Source organism: Rhinopithecus roxellana, chromosome 1 (assembly GCF_007565055.1).
Source record: "Rhinopithecus roxellana isolate Shanxi Qingling chromosome 1, ASM756505v1, whole genome shotgun sequence".
In the NCBI taxonomy this organism is placed as follows: domain Eukaryota; kingdom Metazoa; phylum Chordata; class Mammalia; order Primates; family Cercopithecidae; genus Rhinopithecus; species Rhinopithecus roxellana.
Genome location: NC_044549.1, coordinates 38,468,628 through 38,493,860, shown reverse-complemented (window position 1 = coordinate 38,493,860; position 25,233 = coordinate 38,468,628). Strand labels below are relative to the sequence as shown.

At 37.3% G+C, this 25,233-nt stretch overlaps 1 non-coding gene across 1 annotated transcript; it reads right to left on the bottom strand.

Annotated features, from left to right (window-relative positions):
- Nucleotides 1-10,251: 10,251 nt before the first annotated feature.
- LOC115900824 lies at nucleotides 10,252-10,358 on the bottom strand. Its single transcript, XR_004060474.1, has one exon. It is a non-coding gene; the product is annotated as a U6 spliceosomal RNA (small nuclear RNA).
- Nucleotides 10,359-25,233: the final 14,875 nt, after the last annotated feature.

Here is a 25,233-nt window from a genome sequence, read left to right as displayed (position 1 = left end):
GTAGAAATTTGGCAGCTGATTGAATGGAGAAAGCAAAGAGCAAAAGTCAAGGATGACTCAGAGCCTATGACTCTGAGTAATGAGTTGTTAGTTGTAGTAAACTTCTCGTAGCAAAGCTGTAAGAGATAATTGGTTCACTTTGGCCTATCCTACACATTGGGTATCATAAACATGCAGGCATTCCCAATGAGCTGATAAGTAGATGTTACTTGAGGTGAAACAATTTTTTTTCTTAACTTCTGTGGCAGATAGAGCTTATCTCCAAATTTCTACAAATAGCCTCTGATGCAAAATCTTCCAGAACTGTTTTCTAAGGTGTTTTATATGTTCTGTCTCTGAACACTTTAAAAAATGTTTTAAAAGTTTTTTTAAAGATAGGTTTAAACAAGCTTCAAGACAGGTGTATATGGATTTTTTAAAGGCTAGAGGGAAAGTGAGAAATCACTTAATTTAAAGCTTCATCCTGAAGTTGTGGAAAATGAAGCCTAGAGAGGTAAAGAAAAGTAAATGCCTACAATCACTCAATGGCAGAAATTAGTTCATGGCTCCTGACTTCAAGTCTTGTACTCTTTTCAGAGTACACACAGTGGATTTAACTATATACAATTGAAATTTTTATAGGTTGACAAATTTTAGAATATTAGGAATTACAATCTGATAGCAAAACACTTAAACAGGATAAAACATGTGACTACTTATACACAGATGGAAATTTCTCTACTAAGAAGTGGTCCATCTACATATGGACTTAGGAAGTTTTTTCAGTGACAAGTGGTGGGCAGAGATTAAAGTCGTACTAGAAATCTGGAAACTAAATAAATAACATTGATGGCACATTTATTTGGAGAACACTAAGCAAGAAGGTGTTTCAAGCATATTAAAACTTGAGAAAAGCAGAAAGGATCATAGACATAAAGTGTTTAGGATCATAGACCCAAAAATACTGAAGTAAAATTCAAGCCAGTGTATGTGGAAAACATACATTTTTTAAAAGGGTATATGGAATAAGAAATCAAAGGAAGATTAATGTCTCCTGTAGAATAAAGCCAAAATGCATATTGTTGTGTAAGTATGCTAAGACTAGTGCTCAATAGGCCATAGGTGGGTACCCAATTCACAAACATGGTTAGAACTTTGTTGTGTGGGAGACTAAACCAAAGAAATGGCAAGATTAGTAACTTGATCCTGACATCAGAACTGGAAGCAGAGGCCAAACACTGGAGGATAAAGAGACTAAACAACTGTGGCTTCTTGGTAGAAACTTGCAGTTTTATGTTCCTGAATAACGTGTTTATGGTTAAAGGGATAGAAGTAGTACCTGCTTTTTTGATCAACATACATATGTATTATAGATGTCTGTATATTATTTATGTATGCATTATGCAGAGACTGGGGGAGAAAGAGAGATAGAGAATAGAAAGGGGGGCAAAAGAACAGAGTGATGAAAGGAGACAAGAAAAGAATGCAAGCTAAAGAGACAGAGAGAGAGTATATGATTGAGAATGAGGATGTGAGAGAGAAGCTTGATTTTCTTGTATCTACAAATAAATACATATTTTGAAACATGCACTGTTCATTCATTCAGTGAACATTTATTATGTACCTATTTAGTGCATTGTTGGTCTCTTTTGGTCCTAAAAGAAGCAAACACAAATTAAACAAAACAAAAACTAAAAAACTGACAGGTATATACCTTGATATTACAGATCAGGAAAGTAAGTCTCAGAAAGGAGAAGTGATATGTACAAATTCACATGTCGGTGAAGGACAGAGGTTTTCTTTAATACAGTAATTCATTGTCACTGAGTCTATCCTAAAGGAAGTGCTCAGATTTATAAAAGAGAATAAAACATGACTGGGCACGGTGGCTCACGCCTGTAATCCCAGCACTTTGGGAGGCTGAGGCGGGCAGATCACGAGGTCAGGAGATCAAGACCATCCTGGCTAACACAGTGAAACTCCGTCTCTACTAAAAATACAAAAAATTAGCCAGGCGTGGTGGCGGGCGCCTGTAGCCCCAGCTACTTGGGAGGCTGAGACAGGAGAATGGCGTTAACCCGGGAGACGGAGCTTGCAGTGAGCCGAGATCGCGCCACTGCACTCCAGCCTAGGCGACAGAGCGAGACTCCGTCTAAAACAAAACAAAACAAAAAAACAAACAAAACAAACAAAAAACTATATAATAAAATATATTGTAGTCAAACACAATGTAAACCACTGGTGGAGCCTTGGGGCACAAGGAGCATGACCTGGGGCTGGTGAAAGAGAATAATCCCATAGGGGTTTGTTTCAAGACTTGCAGACTAGCCCTGACTTTTCTAGAACTTTGCATCAGACTGGCAGAAAGGAAGCCTTCCTCAAGTATAGAGAAGATATGATGCTGCTTTCGTTCTTCCAAGAAGTAATTTCTCTTATAAGAATAATTTCTCTTATAATTGCCCATGGAGCAGATTCACAAGCACTACACCGGGTAGGGATTAGAAGACTGGAGCATTAATCATGGCTGCACCAGTAATCAGCTGTGTGACCCTGGATATAGCTTCTCATGTCTCTGAGGCTTGGTTTCCTTATTAAAAAGTTTGGGCTGAAGGAGTTTTAATGTTCCTGCTAGCTCCGAAATGTTGAGAGTTTGAGAACACGGATACCTCTTCCTGTGAAATCTTTTGAAGTCTTATGAACTGATGCTGACTGAAAAGAGGCTGCTGATAGCGAGTGTTTGGCATTCACAGTGGCCGCCTGATAACTGCCCATCCGTGTGTATGTTTGGAGATTTCCATTCCCCTTCTAACCACATTTTACGTCTCAGTGAAGAGATCATTTCCACTACTGGAGAGGAAACTGACTTTCTCAGCTTCCCCTTCAGCTGCGGTATAAGCTACATTTTGGGACCTACATTTTGGGAAGAAAATATCCCACAGCCACTAGCTATGCTTTAACACACTTTGAGAAGCAAGTGGTGCAAGTTCTCTCTCTCTGGAAGCAGACTTTTTTTTTTTTCCCCTCATCAGAACCAATTCTAAGGTGGTTTGGGGCATTTTCTTTTCCCGTAACCTTGAGCCTTATTCTCCAGTTTTGTCACTAATTCTGTGAACTACTGAATTTATTTTTAATACTTCACCAGATCTTATCCTTCAAGGCCTTACTTTAAGTTTCATCACCTACTTTTTTCAGACCACTTGAATATACATATCCTCAGAAGTTCAAAAGTACTCATTTTTTTGGTCGAGTAGATGGATAATTCTTAATTGTATCCTGTTTTTTTGTATTGTTATTTAAGCGATTAGACTTCTAGTTCTGCAGGACAAATTGTTTCCCATGGAATCTAGTAGAACGTTTTTTATTTATTTATGCCTCAACTCTTTGAAAAAGGACCTATATCACTTATTGATCAGAACAATGCAAACACATCTTTTTATATTTATTTATTTATTTGAGACGGAGTCTTGCTCTGTCACCAGGCGGGAGTGCAGTGGCGCAATCTCGGCTCAGTGCAAGCTTCGCCTCCCGGGTTCATGCCATTCTCCTGCCTCAGCCTCCCAAGGAGCCGGGACTACAGGTGCCCGCCACCACGCCTGGCTAATTTTTTGGTATTTTGAGTAGAGAGGGAGTTTCACTGTGTTAGCCAGGATGGTCTCGATCTCCTGACCTCGTGATCTGCCCGCCTCAGCCTCCCAAAGTGCTGGGATTACAGGCGTGAGCCACTGCGCCCAGCCTTCAAACACATCTTTAGTCAGGAAATGAGGCAATCCATGTGAAACTCGCAAGTACACTTTTTGAATTGATGGATCTGTTTGTTATACTCTTCAAAAAGTTTCAACACTACCCTCAGCTCTTGCTTCCTCATTTTGTTCTTTTGACCCTTAAGTCTTAGTTATTCCTTATGACATGATAAAGATTGGACAATAAAACTAATTGTGACACTACTCAACAGAGAAAAGCCTGTGATGAATAGCATCGGGGCACCTTGTGAAGAAATGCACTTTAAACATAAAAGGTTGCAGATGAATTGAGGAAAGAAAAAAAATATGAAAAAGAAAAATGGAAAAAGTGACTCCAGGTAACTTATTAAAGAAAATACACTTATATAACTTGACTTATTGAAAAGAGAAGCTGGATATGATTTTTCAAATAGATATGAACACTTAAATGCAAATAAAATAAACCAAATAAAATAGAAAGATTCTTTTACTCAGCACAAGGGGGCAGAGTTAGCTCTTACGGAGAAATAAAGTGTCCTCAATACAACAGCCAACGGCTTAAAATAGAATCTCTTCCCAAACTGGAAGACTAGAGTAGTAGAAAAAACAGCACTGTGAAATTCCACACCACCTTTGCCTTATACCTCCCCCTGCCCTCCATTATCAGAATTCTCAGACCACCCCCACAAAGAAAGTGTTTCTGATCCTGAAACAATTTACAGCAGGGGAGTTTGAGGCACATAGAGATTATTATCTGACTGAATTTGTATAAAAGTAGATCCATGATTTTCTGACCATAAAGTTCACCATTTTTGCAAGAGAATAATCTGCCTTTCTCAGATGGGTGTCTAGAGACAATGGATTGTGTAGCTATGATCCTTGCCTTATAAGAGTTAGCCACTTAATGCAAAGGGCAGAACAAACACACAAAAAAGCCTCTATTATCCATGCACTAGGAAGAGAATAGCTTAACTGGCACACATGGAAGAAACTGTATGTCTACACTTACATCTATATCTCTGTGCATGTTTATGAATTTTATACACCTATGCAAACATACCTGACTAATAGGATTAGTCTGGAATGTTTTCCAAAAAAATTAACTTTGAATATAATTTTAGAAGACAGTGAGAGACACAGTGAGACCAGAGCCAACTCATCCTCCCAAAGTAGGACAGCAGTATTGTTCAGCCAGGCATTTTACGCCATAGCATCCTGTCTCACTGTTTTGCCATCACTGCCATAAGGACTCCGAGGAGATAAGGAAGCTTACCCAGTGCTCCTGATTTCAGATTATGCCCTTAAGTCCACTGAGGTTCATTATCCCTAGCACTTGTTCCTAATACCTTCACAGCTTTTCATACTTTTGTATCTACTTGAATTTAAAAATTTATTACTATAAGAAGACTAGATTCTCCTGTGCACCAACCTACAGAGGTTTAGTGCTTGCATTCTAAGGAGTCCTGCAGCAACACTCCGATCTATTGAAGCATGTCCACTGATATACAATGCACTTTGTTTTAAAATATGGTTTCCTTCAACATTTTTCAAGCCCTGAAGACAACCTACGAGCGTCCGCTGAGACTTAGCAGCTGACTCGCTTCACTCCCTTTTGATGTGGGGTGGAGTTTAAATTGAGCTACAGACAGTCATACTGGAATGCAACATCATTTTATTGCAAAATGGATTGTTTTGAATAGTTTATAATGCTTTATACCAGGTAAAGCAGAAAAACAGAAAATGAAAGGGAACATATCATCCATGAGAGGCAGTGGGTTATCATACTTCCACAGTGAAATGCTTCCATCCTCTTAATCCCACCCTAATACCTCTTCCCTTTCCACTCCTTTCCATACACATATACCAGAAGAACAATTTTTCCCTCCACAAAGAAGGACGGCCTTAAGACCTCTGGGGAAAGGGTCAGCATACCAGATTGAGTATCAATCCTGCCAAACCTGTGAATCATTAGGCCTTTGTGACTAAGGAGCATTGCAAACCATGGGCCATACCAAGTGTGAACCAGAATTGCTACCTAGGCTATGGAGGAACATGGAAAATAAAGGAGGGAGAAGAAATGAGACTCCTATTTTCTAGCATCAGCATTTTCCAAAACAAAACCCAAGATATGAATAAAGTGACTCATGCCTTTTAAATCAATGTAGGATTTTGTTGAAAGACATGTGAGTGTAGAGACATTCTAGCCTGTGCAGTTCAGAATGAGTAAAGTTACGTGCACATGTTGTCAGCCAGCAGCAGGGAGCCAGAATGAAAAACTGAGTGAAGGGGAAAGGTGTGAGATACTTAATCTTTACTAAATTATCTCAGAATCATCTTAGATTTCATGGATGTAGGATGACTCACTTTCTGCCACAGTGCCAAGGGGCAACTTTGAGAGACAAATTATAAATGATGGGATTGCTAATAAAGGTAAGGAAAAATGACACTCTGATATTGGCAGAGATGTAAGGGAAGCAGTATAAACTCAAACTGAGAGAGATGAAAAGCAGCCCTAGGTATCCTAGGATATACCAATACTAAAGCAATGAATTAAAGCAAAACAAAAGAAAAAAGAAGAAAAAGAATGGGATCACTGTCTTTACAGAAACTGAAAATAGAAGCAAGATATACCCACTTATGTTCTATATTTTAAAACAACGAATTCTAATATCTTTGGCAATAGAAACTTTGTCTTCTTTGTTAGCTTTTTAAAAATCTTAGCCCTCAAGGTAGTCCCGTGAGTTAGTTTGGGTTATCTCAGAAACAGATGCCAAGACAGAATTACAAGTACAAGAGATTTATGGTAGGAACTGCCAGTGTTGGAGAAATGGGGGGAAAGGAGGTATAGGCAGGGAAAGGCTGCAATGCTGAAAGGAGAGAAGAAAGAAAGGATTTTGCAGGAAGAGTCATAGACTGCAGCACAGTTCTTAGAAAGATCTCAGTCAGGTGGATGGAAAAGCAAAAGTGACCTGTTACAGAAATCCAATAGGAATGGGTCAGAATCAGTAGCCCTGCTGGGACCAGGCATTGACTGAGGGAAGCCTGGCAGGAGGGTGGCCTTGACAAGAATGTGCAGTTGACCCAAAGGGGCAGCAACCAGGGCTCTCTGTCAATTCTTCTCTCCAAAAGCTCAGGTTCTCCAGAAAGGGCATCTGAATGACACACATCTGTGGCCTCTGTACAAGTGCTCATTACATTTTGGTTGAATCCATTAAGTCATTGACAGCCAATGCCCAAATATAATCTTCCTGCATACCTGCACACACAGTCCCTATATTCTCTACTGTCATCATATGTCACCCATGCCTTTTAATGGCTGCTATCAGCTATGGGATTTCACTTCTAAACAAACATAAGTAGTATAAGTGTTGTGATGTAATCCATGCCTGGAACCTGCCCTTGGGGTGACCCTGTAGAGTAGGAGACAGTCCCATGTTCTCCTACCTCTTCTGAGACCTTGGTTCGTCAGTTCTTGCCTTATTTTTACATGTATTTTTAAAGACATTGCTCCCTTACTTTCTAATTATAATTATACTCAAATTCTCTTTACATTGTTTAAAAATCCCCAGCCCAATCACACTTTGTACTGTTATTCTATTGTACCCCTTAAATGTGGAGTTACTCTGGGATCAGTTTTTACCCATGTTCTATTCTCTGTCTGGTTTCAAAAGTCTTTCTACACTATTTCTTACTCTTCTCCCCCAAGCCAAAATGCATTAGCTGCCCAACCTTTCTCTGCAGGCCTATGGAAAGACTATGGCTGTCTGTCAAATAAGTCTTCCTATCCTTTTCCTTTTTTGTAGTCTTTGGTTTTCGTATTCCTTCTACCCAAGTGAGCTGTCTAGTTCTTTGAGGGTTGATACTAAGAGTCCTAAACTATTTCCTAAATACAGAATGAGGCCTGGCCCGTGGTAGTTCTCAATTAAGGTTTGTTGAGTGAATACTAAATACAAATCAATTGAAGCAGAATATGGTTTGGTGATAGTGAGGAATGAAGAAATCGATTGAAACAGAACAATAATTTCCCTTAGAGTAGATTTCTTAAATAACATAATTTGTCTAAATGGTAAGGTTGAGTAATGCTGGCAGCAAATTATCATGCCTTGCTTTTGCCAGTAGGAAGTGGACAGGATAGAAACATGCTCCTATCTGGACAGAATACCACTGTGACTGGGCACCCTCACCTTTTCGCATTTATTAGAGGGGATGGTATGTAGTTGATGAAAATATCAAAGAAAAATAAGAGAGCTTGGCTTAAAGGAAAAGTTATTAAGACTCAAGGTCACTCATTAAGATCTGAAGCAAACTATGTGATGGGGACACAAATATCACCTGAGCATGAAAATCTATATTCATTCAGTGAAAGAAGGGGTCATATAGTATTGTTAATACATTGTCAGTGTTTGTTTATACAAAGTACATTGAATTTGCAAATCAAAGTAAATTTAGAGGTGATTTAGAACAAACAGGAATTTTTTTTGAACTCAGAGAAGTGATACCCCAGAGGACAAATTACCCCTCAGCTTTGACTGCATTTGATTATGATGTAAAATATTCTTAATCAAAAGAGATGGTTCTCTACATATAAAATCGAGATTTTAAATTTTTTCTTAAGACTTTGAAGCATTACCAGGCCTAACCCTAGTACCAGGAACAAAGACTTGTTTGTGGTAGAAACTATCCTTTAATGAAATGAAGGCACAGAGCTTGTGCAGCTGAAAGTAGACTGAAACAAGGAATGTAGCCTCTGGGTGTATAAGAGAAAGCCACAGGCAGTTATCTGGCTGAAGGTCAAGCAAGTCTTTCCTTGCCCCTCCACACATGCAGGAAAGAAAGGGAAGAGACAAATCTCTCTTGCCCCCAAAGTAATACTTTTCCTCTCTTTCTTCCTTACTCCTTTCCCTTCTTCCCTCCAGGACTCTGACTGTATCTAGAGGTGAAAGGATCTGACCCTGAGAAAAAAACTTTATGTCTTCAGGACCCCAGTAGTTCAGGAGCATATTAGAGATGAGGGCCTGAAACTGAAAGAGTGATAACTGTTTTGTTTTGTTTTAGTAATTTAATGAAGACATTCTCTCTCACTCTGTCTTACTCTGTCTCTCTCATCTCTTTCGGTCCCTTATTTTCTGTCTCTCAACTTTTTTTTTTTTTCCCATAAACAACCTTAATCTGATAAGCAAATAATGATTGCTTAAGGTGTGCAGGAGGAAACAGGTGAGAAGTGTAGAGAAGGATATACATTTCTCTCCTAAGACTGAACATCATCAGTCTTCTTAATTCTTAGTAAGTGAAAAAAAAGAAAAAAAAAACAAAAAACCCTTTCATGGTAGGTTCACAGCTGTCCCTTCTCTAATTCAATTCAAATCCAAATCTACCCGTTTGCCTTGGATATGGAATCTCTCATAATTACCGCAGGTTTTTGTTTGTTTGTTTGTTTGTTTTTTTTTTTTTTTTTTTGAGACGGAGTCTCGCTCTGTCGCCCGGGCTGGAGTGTGCAGTGGCCGGATCTCAGCTCACTGCAAGCTCCGCCTCCCGGGTTTACCGCCATTCTCCTGCCTCAGCCTCCGAGTAGCTGGGACTACAGGCGCCCGCCACCTCGCCCGGCTAGTTTTTTGTATTTTTTTAGTAGAGACGGGGTTTCACAGTGTTAGCCAGGATGGTCTCGATCTCCTGACCTCGTGATCCGCCCGTCTCGGCCTCCCAAAGTGCTGGGATTACAGGCTTGAGCCACCGCGCCCGGCCTGTTTGTTTGTTTTTAATAAGAATTGCACCTGATTGTATTTATGGTTCTCAACTCAGGATATATATTAGAATTATTTAAGAAGCCTTAAAAATTCTGACTTTCAGACCAGTCCAATAATGAATTCAATCAGAAACTCTAGATGTGGGACCCAGGCATTTGTACTTTTCTTTCTTTTTTCTTTTTTTCAATGTTTAAATTCCAGGGTATATGCACAGGATGTGCAGGTTTGTTACACAGGTAAACGTGTGCCATGGTGGTTTGCTGCACAGATTAACCCATCACTTAGGTATCTAACCCAGCATCCATTAGCTATTCTTCCTGATGCTCTCCCTTCCCCTAACCCCCGCAGAGGCCCCAGTGTGTGTTGTTTCATGTGTTCTCATCATTCACCTCCCACTGGTAAGTGAGAACATGCGGTGTTTGGTTTTCTGTTCCTGTGTTAGTTTGCTGAGGATAACAGTTTCCAGCTCTATCCATGTCCCTGCAAAGGACATGATCTTGCTAGTTTTAATGGTTGCATAGTATTCCATGGTTTATATGTACCACTTTTTTGAATCCAATCTATCATTGTTGGGCATGTGGGTTGATTCCATGTCTTGGCTGTTGTGAATAGTCCTGCTACGAACATACACATGCATATATCTTTATAATAGAATAATTTCTATTCCTTTGGGTATATACCTAGTAATGGGACTGCTGAGTCAAATGGTATTTTTGCTTCTAAATCTTTGAGGAATTGTCAGACTGTCTTCCACAATCGTTGAACTAATTTTCATCCCCACCAACAATATAAAAGCATTTCTTTTTCTCAAAAACATGGCATGCTTCATGAATCTGCATGTCATCTTTGCGCAGGGGGCATGCTAATATTCTCTGTATCATTCCAATTTTAGTACATGTGCTGCCAAAGCAAGCACTATGTTTTTCAATACTTCAGACAATTCCAAAGTGTGGTCCAAGTGGAGGACCACTGTTTAGGGTCAGAGTTTAGGGTCATCTTAGCAAACAGACACACAATATCCTAAGGTATTCATCTCTCAAACACATATTTTGACTTACTAGCAGAGTAAAAATATGAAAAACATGTCAAGTTAGACTTTAAACATTTAGCTTTCTATAGATATGAACATGAAAACATGTACAAAAATGCCATAGTAAAATTAAACCGATTGATGCCTTACTGGGCAAGGACTAGTAAAAGTGTATTTTAACAAAGTGTTCAAATTATTTGTGTCCACATGGTGAGTATAATATTGGCTATGACATGGACTGAGAGTATATTTTTATATTAAATTTCAGTACTAAGGAGCTGTTTAAAAAATCAACTTCTGTTATGGTGCTATGCTTGGATAAGAAGATAAATGATTGACAGTTTTGCAGGATCATGCTGAAAAATCCCACCCACTTCAAGATAACTAAAACATGAAGTAGGCTGTAAGTGTAAGTGTCTAGAGCATTACTTTTTTTTTTTTTTTTTTCCCCTGACAAGTGATGTATAGGATTTGATTTTTGGGGAGTAGTAATTTGTTTTCAGTTTTGGTTAACTCTAAACTATTCATGAACGTTGACCTCAGAGACTCCATATCGTTACTTGATTTTTCTCATTTACATATGCTACAAACGTATTTATTTACTGTGGGTTCATTACTGAAGAACAAAGATAAATAAAAATACAGCTTCTCCCATCAGGTTGCTCACAGTGTAAGGCATTACTTCTCAAAATATAGTCAGAATTACTCGGGTGCTGTGAAAATGTAGATTTCCTGTGATTCTAAAGATTCTGACAAAAGTTTGCAGTAGAACCCAGGAAGTTTCATCTTTATGGACTTCCGCATGGATTTAGTGGAAGGATTTATAATGTGAATCTTTTTGGAAGTGACATTGGTGTTCTGAAACTATCTGTGGTAAAGAACCCATTCTCAATTTTTTGTTTGTTTGTTTTTTGATGTTATGAATAAAGCTGCTGTGAACATTCAAAAAAAATTTCAATGTACAAGAGACTAAGTAACTATTAAAACGCGAGGTGCAGTGGCTCAGGCTGGTAATCCCAGCACTTTGGGAGGCCGCGGAGGACGGATCACGAGGTCAGGAGATCCATTCCATCCTGGCTAACACGGTGAAACCCCGTCTCTACTAAAAATACAGAAAATTAGCCGGGCCTGGTGGGGCGCCTGTAGTCCCAGCTACTCGGGAGGCTGAGGCAGGAGAATGGCGTAAACCCGCGAGGCGGAACTTGCAGTGAGCTGAGATCCGGCCACTGCATTCCAGCCTGGGCGACAGAGCGAGACTGTCTCAAAAAAAAAAAAAAAAAAAAAAAAAAAAGATCTTAAAATGTCTACTATACCAGTTTGTTTGTAAATGCAACAGAAAGATAGCATATGGGTTTTCCTAAAATTATTCAACCATGGATTTGTTTCCAAGAGCTGATTAAACAACCCTAAGAACCCAGTGTTGAGTTGAACACAGTTAAGGAAATGCTGATCTAGATAACTTTCCTTATTTTACCGTTGAGGAAATAGAAACCTACAGATGTCAGGTGACTTGGCTTATAGTCAAACAACTATTACATTTACCAGTTAACTGAGTAATTAATCTAATTAAATTTATTTATAATAAATTAAGCAAACATTTAATGAGTATTTATTTATTAGGGTCAGGTTCTCTACCAGGTGTCTTGTCTTCCAGATTTATAATTGGAATCTTTTATACGCATGAAATGCCTAACCATCTACCTCAGGAACTCTTGGTTCTCATTTTTCTGCAGACACATGCATCACTCATTTTCCTGTGTTGTTTACTTTGTGTGCTTCAATCGTTCTTTCTAAGATATCTCTGCTGTTTATAACTGAGGACATTTTTCTGGATGATGGTGGCCTAATCTTAGCCAACTTTGTTAAGACTGAATAATCAAGCAATCTGGTAAAAAGATTGGCATATTTATTTAGTTTTGTTTTTATTTCAGCGAATATTTGCATAGCAATTACTAAGCGTCCAGTTTCTCAGCTACTACTGGCCAAACAATGTTCTTAGCATTTTACATGTACTATCTGATTTAAACTTTAAGGCTTTGAGATAATTATTCTTATTGGACTTATTTGGAGATCAGGAACATGAGACATGGAAATATTAAGTGGCTTGTCCAAGGTTATAGAGCTTATACCTGGTAGACTTAGGATTCAAACCCAAGCAGTTTGGTTCCAGAGTTCATATTATATCAGGTAGAATTGTACATCCACTTTATGAGAATAGTAAGTATACTGGTTTAAAGTAATAGGAAATTACCCAAATGAGCAAGAATTATTCTGAAGAATTCAGGGTTGTAATGGAAAGGGATCTTAATGTTCAGATAAATGATTTTCCTTTTCCACTGTAATTCATCTGGATGAGACACTGTTTTCTTCAGGAATACGATAGAGAGAATTTTCAAAGACAGTGAAAATTGTGTAGACATATTATCTTAAAGGAGAATGATCCTTAAAGATGATCATAACTAGAGTTCTTAATTGCATTTTTAGAAGTTGGAACAACTGTAGATTTTCTGTAATAAAATAATGGTGGGATTATATACATGTACTGGGAGATGGTTTAATAAGCAGAATCATCTTAAAAATTTTCTCCTATGATTTTTTGCCATTTATTCATTAAAAACAAGTTATTGAGTATCTATCATGTGCTACATAATATGAAAAGTGCGAGGGATACAACGTTGACTAAAACAAGTTGTCTGCCTCCATTCACATCAGTCTGCTGGAAGAGAAAGCTTTAAAACACAAAATTAAACAAACAAGTGTGCTGCATAGTACCGTTTATCTGCACAGTAATTTATTATGAAGTAATATATAACAGCATATTCTTCAATATAATGTTTTTGTGTGTGTTCCCCCAAGAGAATCATGACTTGTAGGTTTGAGAATCACTACGCTGGTTTCCACCTTCACTTTATAGATTAGCATAATGGATACTCTGGAGTTTATGACTCATCTAGTTGAAGATGTGGTGGAGCCAGGGATGGCCTTCATGTCAGCAGATTCTAAATCAACAGTTGTTTTTTATATTTCTGACTTGTGGAGTCATTTTTATTTCATCTTACTATCCACACAGTTATGAGCTAATAGAAGATAGCTAATTCCTTCTCTTTTATTTATTATGAAAGAAAATATTTTGATTTAGAGATGTTTACAATAGGCCAAATTTTCATTTTCAGCATTCTACCTTTATATAAATTGATACATGGACAGTGTATTTTTACATAATTGTTCATAGGTTCATAGGTTCATATTTTTATCTTTCAAATTAATCAAGTATCAACTTGTTTAAGATTAATTTTATGACTAAGAACTCTTTATTAAAAAACTAAAACATTATCAATAAAAAAAATACATTTCAAAGAAGTCACTTTTGGCCTCCAAGCCTTATTCTTGGTCCCCTGTCTACCTTTCTAGATGTAGCCACTGATCACATAAGTGAGTTTAATATGAGTTCTCTGGGTTATTTTCCATATGTCCATATGCTTCTGTTATAACTATACCTCTATGGTAACCCCAGAAAAAACACTGAAATTTTTTTAATATGGTATTGTACTGAAAGGATCTTTTAGCCATTTGCTTTTTTTACAGTAGAATATCAATTCATTTTATAAGACATAGATTTACCTTGTTCTTCCTAATTGTTGCATAGTGTTTCACAGTTTGGATGTAACACAGCTTATTCGACTATCCAAACAATTCCTGATTATAAACAATGCTACAATGAATATCTTTGTAGAGCTTTTTTATACATTGAATAAAATTTTCAACCTGTCAACTGTAAGCCTAACAGGAACAAAGGAGCCACATTTCTAACAAGCAGTCAGTAACTCAGCACAGGCTATCAAGGCAAAAATTACCTGCCGTAAGATGTTAACATTTTGCTTTCATAGGTCAGCTTCATGGAAGTAACATGCAATGCTAGGATAGTAGCAAAAACAAAGGAAATTGGCATATATTTAATGAATAAATACAACTTAATCAATCCAGAAATATTTATCAAAGACTTGCCTACCTGGCGCCAAGGTTTGTGTTACAGGTAAGGAAAAACAATGGTGAACAAGACACAGATTCTTCTTTCAAGGAACTCACAATCTTAAGGGAAAGAGAAAGACATATAATTAAAGTTTATTTCCTTATGTCGTTCAAGTTTTTTTGTAGGGATATGAGTAGGGTAGTGTGAGGTCTTACTGGAAAACCTCCTGAAAGGGTAGGTGTGTCTACTAAGTCTTTTCAAGGTGTGACTTCTCACTTGAGATCTGAAGGAGGACCAGAAATCGCAGCCAAATGCTGGGGGTGAGTTGGGAAGGACATTCCAGGGAGAGCAAACTGCATGTGCAAACACATAGAAGACACAGCTATGTGTAAGTGGGAGTAAAAATAGCTTAGTATTTACTACTAGAGTGTAAATATTAAACTATGGTATGAAATATGAGAGACATACAAACTGTTACATATGCATGGTCTTTATTTTAGTACTATAATTTTGATTACATCAACCAAAATATCTTTTATTCCTTTTGTAGTAACCCACCCATATTTAACATCATAATTCAATGCACACGATCCTTAGTCATTTATTCAATATTTAACAAATATCTACTGAGTCATGACTTAACAAAAGATGATATCTTGGATGTTAAATTCATATTTCACTCAAGGGAAGAAAGATATTCTTAATTTTAAGTATAATGTCCATTAACACAATTTGAAACTGGAAGGTAGCAAGAAGAAAACAGTGCAGCTATGAAACCAGGAGCCATATTCAAAAAGAAAAAAGTTTTTGCCGTAAAAAATTAAAATTTATACTGGTTTACATCACACACATTGTTGATATTTCAGAATAAGAACTGTTGTTAGAAAGAAAACCTACCTCTGGTCTTATGAACCAAAAATTTTAAGTAGAATTTTTTTTGCAGTGGAATCTTCACAATTATCTAGTTAATTCCATTATTTATTGTGACAAGAATAATAATAGGTATCAAATTATTTAATTAATTTAAGAATATATGTTTTATTATATTTTATTCTCTTCTTCATTTTTTCTCCTCTATCCCTTAAGGATATCTCATCATTTTATGTCTTTGTGATTCTTTAATTTGGATTTGGTCAAATAAAATATAAAACAACTCTATCACAACAGCCACTTCAATAATCAAGATGATAATGTAATAATGGAATGTTAAAATATTGTCTCCTTTGAGATAAAAGTAATTTGAAATACATGTTTTCTACTTAGATTGTTTTCAGACACCCAATTGGATGCCTAATTGGAAAGCATGAGGAAAATCCCAGGGAAGCATCATCACCACGGAGAATATGAGGAAAAAAATTAAATGGCTTGTGTAGGAATAATCAGGAGAAAAGTTTAATGATTTTGAACTTTGAATAGTATATTTAAAGTGCTACCTTCCAGTTTCAAATTGTGTTAATGAATAATTATACTTAATTAGGAATACCATTGTCCCCTTGAGTGAAACCTGAATTTAACATATAAGATATCACCTTTCATTAACTCATAACTCAGTAGATGTTTGTTAAATATTGAATAAATGACTAAGAATATACTTTAAATATACTACTCTGTATAATTCAATGCACATGATCCTTAGTCATTGACTAGTGTATTTACTCAACTACTCAACTTAGTCTGTTGCGTAGTATATTTAAAGTGACAGAGGATATGCCTACAGATGCCAAGATGGAATTTATTCCCTCATTCCACAAAATTTAAGTGCCTGCTTGGTACCTGGCACAGTTCTAGATACCTGTGATTCATCATTGACTAGAACAAAGATGACTGCATCTCTGTTAAATGTTAGGAACTTCTTATTTTCATTTACCAAGAAAAATCTAGCAAAAGGAAAAACATATAACCTATACTTTTAAAAGGTTTATGCAGATGTGTATGTTTCTTATGTGACCAGTTCAGTGGAAGTTGCAAGTGTTTTTTGAAGGGGGGATTTGTGAAATTATTGCCAGCGGACATTTTCTAGATGTTTCCTTTTTTTAGAATGTCTTGCTATCAAGGGAAAAAACCTGGGATCTAGTGCTCTGTGGAGATAGATGACATTTGCCTGATCGACGTCTATGATTTCTACGTCGTACTTTATAGCCCAAACATAAATGCATTATATTTTAACTGTAATGCTGCTACTCATACTTTAAAATCTGCTTAGAGTGGGCTATTGAATTAGTTTTATTCATTTATTCATTTTAAAATTTATACTTCTAACTCATTGCATTAATGAATTTTTTTCAACAGAGATAGCTTAGTGTCACGTTAGTTGGTTTTACTAAAATTGGTATATTTTTATGAGCGTTGGATTTTAATCTTAAACTCTTCTCTCAACGAAAGACTACGATATTTTACTACAACTATCTGGCAGATGTGCGCAGAGATTTAAGGCTTGACTTGTTACCACCTCTCCCTCATGGGATTTTCATTAGAGATATCATTACTCTTCAAACTTCAGATGATAGAGTAAAAAGTACCAAAGGGAGAAAGTGGATTAGTAGGAAGCTTAAGGGAAAGAAAAGTGTCAAGATCCTTCAGGCATAAAATCAAATTCGAAACACTTGAAAATTGTAAGGGTCTAGGAATGTAGATAAGGGTTTAAGGTTGTATATAGAAAAAGTATCCATAAAAAGTTGTGGGTGGGGAGGAAAATAATGGTATGTGTGGAGGAAAAAACACTATTCTAAATATTATTATTTAATAGAAAAGATTCAATAGAAAGTTATATCTTTAAGAAGTTATCATGTGTGTGTGAGTACACACACCCTTCTTGTATCAGTCCATTTTCATACTGCTATGAAGAAATACCTGAGACTAGGTCATTTATAAAGAAAAAAAGGCTTAATGCACTGCAGTTCCACGTGGCTGGGGAGGCCTTGCAATCATAGCAGAGGGTGAAAGAGGAGCAAAGGCACATCTTACGTGGCGGCAGGCAAGAGTGTGCAGGGGAACTGCCCTTCATGAAATCATCAGATCTCATGAGACTTACTATCACAAGAACAGCATGGGAAAAACCCGGCCCCATGATTCAGTTACCTCCGGCCAGGTCCCTCCCACAACACGTGGGGATTATGGGAGCTACAATTCAAGATGAGATTTGGGTAGAGACACAGCCAAACCATATCACCTATGATGGTTTTTGAAGGTAATTTGTTTGGGTTTTCTTTATTTATTGAATTTAATTTGCTTGCTTCTCTCTCTCTCTCTCTCTCTCTCTCTCTCTCTCTCTCTCTCTCTCTCTCTGTCTTGGCACTGTTTTCTCCCTATTATTATGGTTGGTGTACTGTTATACTTACCCAATCCTACCTGGTACACAGTAAGCTGTGTCAGGATAAGGGTTGGGAAAGGACATTCTCTGTCCCTGTGGTACTCAGCATGTTACCATATACACATATATGCTAATCTTATTCAAAATCCTTTTGTTGAATGAAGAAACAAATGACTAATTGGATGAATGACTGAACAGAAAAATAAGTGAAAAACCAAACGAGTAACGTATTAGGTCTTGGAAATAGTTCAATTTAAACTTAAAGTGGTAGATACAGTATTACTGGTGAAGTTTCTTAGGAAGCATACTCTAAGACCAAAGTTCATTCAAAGTGATATTGAGTTTAACAACTGTGGGAGAGTGAAAGCAGCATGATTGGTCAGAGGGAATTGCTGATCCACAATGTTTTTACAACAGAGGCCATAAAGTCCTGGCCCTGCACAGACCGGTCATTAGGCAAAGCCTGTCCCAGAAAGTTTGTGACTTTGGAGGAAGACTCAATTGATATCTCAGCAAGAGACTCAGCAGTGGGGGAGTGAATGTTTTGGTTCTACAGGTGAGGGTCTAGAGAATCACCACAGCGTCTACTACAAATACCAGAAACAACCAAGGGTGCCATTTCCATGGAAGGCAAATCCAGGGCCAATGAATGGAAGAGAGGACATTTTCAGCTCAAAATTTAAAATCTATTTAAATAATTGTCATCATTTAAAAAATTCTTAGAATGCAAATATTTAAACAGAACCTAGTCTGTTTTGTTCCATCACATAATTACTAAGCATCAGATGCCAAAAGGAGAGGATAAGATTTAAGATAATTCCCAGCTCAGCTATTGTCATTTTACATATTTCTTCTTCTTTTTTTTTTTTTTTTTAACGGTAATTCAGACTCAGTGAAATTTAAGCAGGGGTTTATACTGATATATTTTCTTATTTTTATCATAAAATGAATGCATCAGAATTCCAGGGTTAGCCTGTGAATGGCAGTAATTAGACTCTTGGGATATGTGAAGGCATGTGTGAATAACACTATACATGTTTCCCAAGAGTAGTAAAAATCTAAGGCAGGGATATAGGAGAATTAGAGGAGTGGAAGAAATAAAAGGACATTGAACAGTGAATGAACTTAATTCAGCTACAGTTTTTTTTCTGAAGGAAGTGATGATGTGCTTTCATATGAGGAAAGGGAAATAGGAACTGTTAAGCCCCTGTTCCATTTGAGGCCCTGGGCTATACGCTTTATCTATGTTATCAGTATAATAAAGGCAAACTATTATATCGCACTAACTGGGTACCAGGCACTCTTTTAAGCATTTTATGTGTATTAACCATTCATAGTAAACATGTTAATATCATTCTTCTTTTTTGGGACACAGAATTTCAGTAACTTTTTCAAGGTCACTGAAATGAAAGGTAGCAGCACTGAGATTTGAACCTATGGTAACATGAAATACTGCTTTTCATCTTATTTAAAAGATGAGTCTCCATTGTTGGCTGAAGAATGATGTAAAGCACATTGAATTGAGAAATAACTCCAAAGTGCTGAGATAAGATTGCCAATCAAAATAAAAGTGGCCCAAAATGAGAGGAAAAGTCTCCCTTAATAAGGATTTTCTAAAGCAAGTCTGACACATCTCTATTGATAATAAATCAATCCATTGTGTTTTTGATTATGCAGCTTGCATTTTGATAGAGCATCTCTGTGTGAAATTTGTGTGTGTGTGTTTGTGTGTGTGTGTGTGTGTGTATCCAGTGTATAAACTGTGTTGTTCTTTAGGGCTGCACAGGTGTCTTCAGTGTTCCCTGCTGCTTCCAATATAGGCAGACAGTTAAAATGTTAAAATAATGTGTTCTAGGGAGGAAAATTGTGGAGTGGAGTTGGTAAGACAGAGGTTTCATTTTAACTTTATCATTTATTAGCTGTAAAATTTGATTAAATTCTAAAACTTTCTAAGGTTCAGTTTTCTTGCCTATTAAATGGAATATACTTACCTTTTAAAAGATATCATAAAAGAATCAATGAGGTAGCATGTCGATAGTTCCTGGCATATCACAGAGGCTGAAAGCATGCTATCTTAGTTCTCTTTTATCTTTTAGGTCCTATAACTACTCAATCTTTAATTCATGTAAGGTAGCAGATAGATTCCTCCAAAAGGCAATCTAATTTAATAATTTAAAATGTACTAACTCAGCATATTTCTCTAAGCCCTGCCCTGCCTTGCTTACTGTGTCTCTTGTCTATTTCATTGTGTATTAGCTATTTCCTTGAAAACTACTTATGCATGACAAGAAAGGAAGCTTAATATATTTTTCTTTGGTTGACGTTTTCAGATATATAGAAAATCCACATCTCTAAAGACCGAAGTGGAAATTCTGAGAAGGTTACAACCATTAGCTAATGTAAGGCTTGAGTTTTTTTTTTTTTTTTTTTTTTCTATGGATTTATTTATACCATCTCTACCCTCCCCAATCACAATAAATAAAAAATGGTTGAGGTTATGTCTAGCAGGACAAGTAGATATATTTTGTTGGGCAGCTTGATAATGGGCCAGGAAGACCTCACATGGAGGCTCCACTCTTTTATGGTAATTTAGTTATTTTTTGACAGTGATAAGGAAAACTGATGGATCCACTGCTTTCCTGTTAGTGAGCTATTCTAGGCCACAGTGAGTTTATAATTAATCAGTTGACATCAAATGAATGATAACCTTGCTTTTTAACATTTGACTTATAGGGCATATTTCCATCTCACCAAATTACCTATTTTGAAAGTCATAATTTTCATTCTGGACCTACATATTAATATTTTTTGTTAACTAGTAATTTATACGTACAGTCAACACTCATTTTTGCAGAAGCCAATTATTCAGTCTAATAATTACCCAGGCTCTTTGGTTCCAATTTTCCCCCTTAACTTGCCCTTTTTCGGCCATTCATCAACAGCTCTATCCCAGAGAACAGAAAGGAGGTAGGAAGCTTAAGTGAGTCTCATATAAGATAGTTGGACTTCAGGGTTTGAAAGGTCAAATAGCAAAAAAGTCAAATTCAGGGCTAAAGTGAGATTGTGTTTTCAGTGGAGATCATTTTTTTTTTATTTAATATTGAAAACAATATGCAGTACAGTAGTGTCCGCTTTTCCGCAGTTTTGCTTTCTATGATTTCAGTTGCCTGCAGTACAGTACAATAAGATATTTTGGAGAGAAAGGCTACATTCACATAACTTTTATTATAGCATGTTGTTATAATTGTTCTACTTTATTATTAGTTATTGTTGTTAATCTCTTACTGTACCTGATTTATAAATTAAACTTTATCATAGATAGGTATGCATAGGACAAAACATAGTGGATGTAAGGGATGCTGCTATCCATGGTTTTAAGCATCCACTGGGGGTCTTGGAAAGTATCCCCCACGGATAAGGTCAGACTATTGTATTCTTGATGTTAGTATTTAAAGCCAAATCCATAGTTGCAACCACCCATAAGCTGACAGACTGTGTTTATTTGTGTGTCTGTAAGAATATATTTTGTCAGCACTTAGTCTCCTTCAGAGAACCCTTTTATGATTCTAATGTCACTTATTATGGATATGTTATTTGTAAACATAACTCAAATGCACACCTTTGGCAGGGAAATTGCATCTTATTCATCTCTGCATCTCCATTGCCTACAACTTGCCCTACAGTCATTAGAAACAGATTATTGCTGCTGAATAAGTAAATAAATGAGACTTGAATTAATGTTAAGGAACAAAATTAGAACACAATTTAAATAATTCTTCATATCACACATGAGATGCCATATTTCTGATCAGTATTCCAAGCTGAAAAATGGACTCTGTGTTATTCAGATGCCAACTTCAATCCTGGAAAATAAACTGCCATAGTCACAATCTTCCACAGCAGTGCTCTGTATAATTCAACAATGCATGCTATCTGTTAGCTACTACCAAAGCCTTGGCTCCAGATGCACAGTCTTGGCATCATCAGGCAGCAGACAAAGAATCCATCAAAAGGCTGGAGACAAGTTTGATGTATGCAGTTCACTCCTCATCTTGGAACATCACTGCCAGTCATGTCTTTACAGCTGTGGGGGATTTTGTTCATTTTATAGCACCTACAACATTACTACATAAGCTTTCATAATCTGACTGTCAGAAATATCTCAGGGTGAGTATTGTACCAAGGAAAGATTGGCGTAACATGGCCAGGGATGCAGCACTTGATGCTGCATCAAGTTGATGCAGAACAACTTTTGTTGATGAGTTGATGAGAAACAACGGTCAGGCCTTTCTTGTGTAGCTTTTTTTTTTTCTATTCTCTTCCTCTGTGTAATCAAGTATAAGGAAGTATCTGTACCCGTCTCAGACCCAATTATTAGTGCAGGCCTTTTACGTTGTAATCTAATTCAGTCTTTCCTCGTCCCCATTTAAGGCATTTAAAAGCAAACAAAAGAGTTTTATGATGACGAAGACAAAAATAACTGAGGAAATTTTAGGGTGCTATCATCTTAACCATTTTCATAGTTGTATTTCAACTTACTTAAGGATGGACAGGAACACCTCTCTATGCGCGTGCGCGCGCGTGCACACACACACACACACACACACACACACACACACACTTATAATCGTTTTTGTACGTTGATGAAAACTTGGTCTTCCATGAGCACATTAAGGCAACATATGAAAATGCAGCTGCTCCTCCGTAACAACCCTACTGAGAAGCCAGATGATGATCATTCTGATTATTTTGTCCCATGGGAGTGGCTTGAGAGTGGAATGTGGATTCCTGGCTCTTCACCATGATGGAGGTTCTGGGTCTTTTTCGCATGCCTATGTACTGCTGGGTGCAGGGCTGAGGGAAAGAATGGGATAAACACCAATGCATGCTGGTCTTCCCTTCTTCGGTCTCCTTTCCCACCTGCGACTCTGCCTTTCTTGAATTACTGCTTAGTATTGGAGTAGCTTCCGTGCTACAATGGTACCTGCACAATAACAAATACTGCCTCATTTCAGTATGATGAATGAAGACTTTTAATGAAACTGGCCCAAACTGCTCTGGCAAACTGCCTTATTTTTGTGTTCTAAATGGGAGTGATCCATCAGCCACACGCAGCATCTCTGTCTCCACATCCCCCCTCCACGCACCTTGCTCATCTTCCTCACCAGGCTCTCAGCCTCTCTGCTCCTCTCACCTCCCTGTTCTTCCAGTCTTCTGAGCTTGACCACTGGGGTGGCGATCCTCTGCACCCTCCCACTTCACATCACTAATCTCTGCTGATGCACTGGGTGAGTGGCTGCATAGCTCGGTGCATATGTCCCCCGGCTTCATTCTTCCCTGGTCCAGGATACTGGCACGCTAATGTGGTAAAATGTCTGGTGGGTATTAATTACACTTGCAGACGGCTGCTTCATTAGAGTTGCCTGTCTCCCCTGAGCGAGGTTGTAAATCAAACTATGATTCATGACTTTTAAAAAATTGGAAAAGATAAACAAACACTAAAGGGAAAAAAAGTCTTCCAAAAATAATAAATATAAATGAAGAGGAAGGATGACACCTTAATCAAACTGGCTGGTAGTTACCAGCAGCTCAGCATTTTGCTAGGGTGGAAACTGAAGGTTTGTTAGATGGCTCTTTCTCCTTGTTATTTGTTTCATCATTTTTAAAAAAAGTAAGAAGCACAGAATTATTTTTGTTTCTTTTGGAGAGCTGTTTAAAACAGACCATGTGATGAAAAATACAAGTGCAATCTGCATAGTTGTATGAAGGATAATAGTGAGGCGGGATTTCATTAACAAGGAGTTTAAAATGAAAGGAGAAGAAAAATGAAGAGGGGAAAAACACTTTTAAGGCTGAAAGTTTCTCTCTGGTAGAGTTTTCCTTCTTTTCTTGACTAGTTTTTCTACAAAATACCAATTTGTGAGGATCATATACCTGAAATCCTAATACTCTGAAGTTATTTTAGACTACCTTTTAGCTAATTCTAAACCATCAATGCTATTGTAAGAATATCTATCTCTCAGGTTTGCTGTAAGGGTTATATGACATAGTGCAAATTAAAACATTTGTAGACTCAAAAATCATTATTCATATATATGTATATAACTTAGAGACAGATATCCATCAAAATAATTAGTATTATTCATTTTATTTTAGCAAGTAAGCCTTTATTGCTTACCCACTGTATCCACAGCAGCCTGAAATATACTGTAAGTTGTACTTTTGAAATAGAATGAGTTACCATTGTTTTTATTGGGCTTTGCTATTTAAAGTGAGAGAGAATTTCACAGAGGCTAAAGCACAGTCAACAAGTCTCACAAGAATTCAGACATAGATGTGGTTTTGTATGTTTCGGAAAGGCTTCATGTAAAAGGCTGGACTCAAGCTGGATCTGAAAGATGAAGTGGATTTCCATAAATGTCCAACGGAGAATGCCTTTGGGAAATGCAGGCTGTACAATGAGCAAATCAAATGGGGAAAAGGCTTTGCTGTATTTGGGGAACAGCATGGAGGACAGTCCCTTGGGCAAGAGGATCTTGACCTTGTGTAGTAGAAGATGAGACTTGCTGTAATGAACTGCTGTGTCAAAGACAGGTGGAAGAGTTTTGAAGAAAACTCCAATGAACACAGGTATTTCAGGTGACACATATCTCTGTTTGTATTTTGTCAGCCTGCTAGAATAACCACACTCAGGTTATTGGGAACATAGAACATGGAGAGAGACTCTGAGCTCTTTAGCAGTTTTGTCATTATATTTAGGTTCTGTGCAGTGGCAGTGGAAGTTATTGTTAGGACTTTGTATTAGGGAAGAATCACTTGGGATTTGGGAGACTGGCCATATTGCCCAGTATCCAACCTGCTATCTACCTTCCATCTTTGTCTTAAGTGCTTTTGAAAGTAGATGGCCAGGAGACCATGGGATGATCTGGTGACCATGAGAAGTTACTGTAGCTCAGTAGGGACAATTCAAATTTGCCTCTATTCAGCTGTAGTAACAGAGATCATTCAAATTGGTCTCTACTCAGCTATAGTAACCAAAACAGCATGATACTGGTGTAAAAACAGACACATAGACCAACAGAACAGAATAGAGAACCCAGAAACAAATTCATACATCTAGAGTGAACTCATTTTTGACAAATGTGGCAAGAACATGCACTGGGGAAAGGACATTCTCTTCAATAAATGGTGCTGGGAAAACTGGATATCCCTATGCAGAAAAGTAAAAACCAGAACCCTATCTCTCACCATATACAAAAACCAAGACAATGTAGATTAAGGACTTAAATCTAAGACCTCAAATACGAAGCTATGAAAAGAAAACATTAGGAAAACTCCCCAGGATATTGGGTCAGGCAAAAATTTCTTGAGTAATACTCCATAAGCACAGGCAACCAAAATAAAAATAGACAAATGGGATCACGTAAAGTTAAAAGGCTTCTGCATAGCAAAGGAAACAATCAACAGAGTGAAGCGACAAT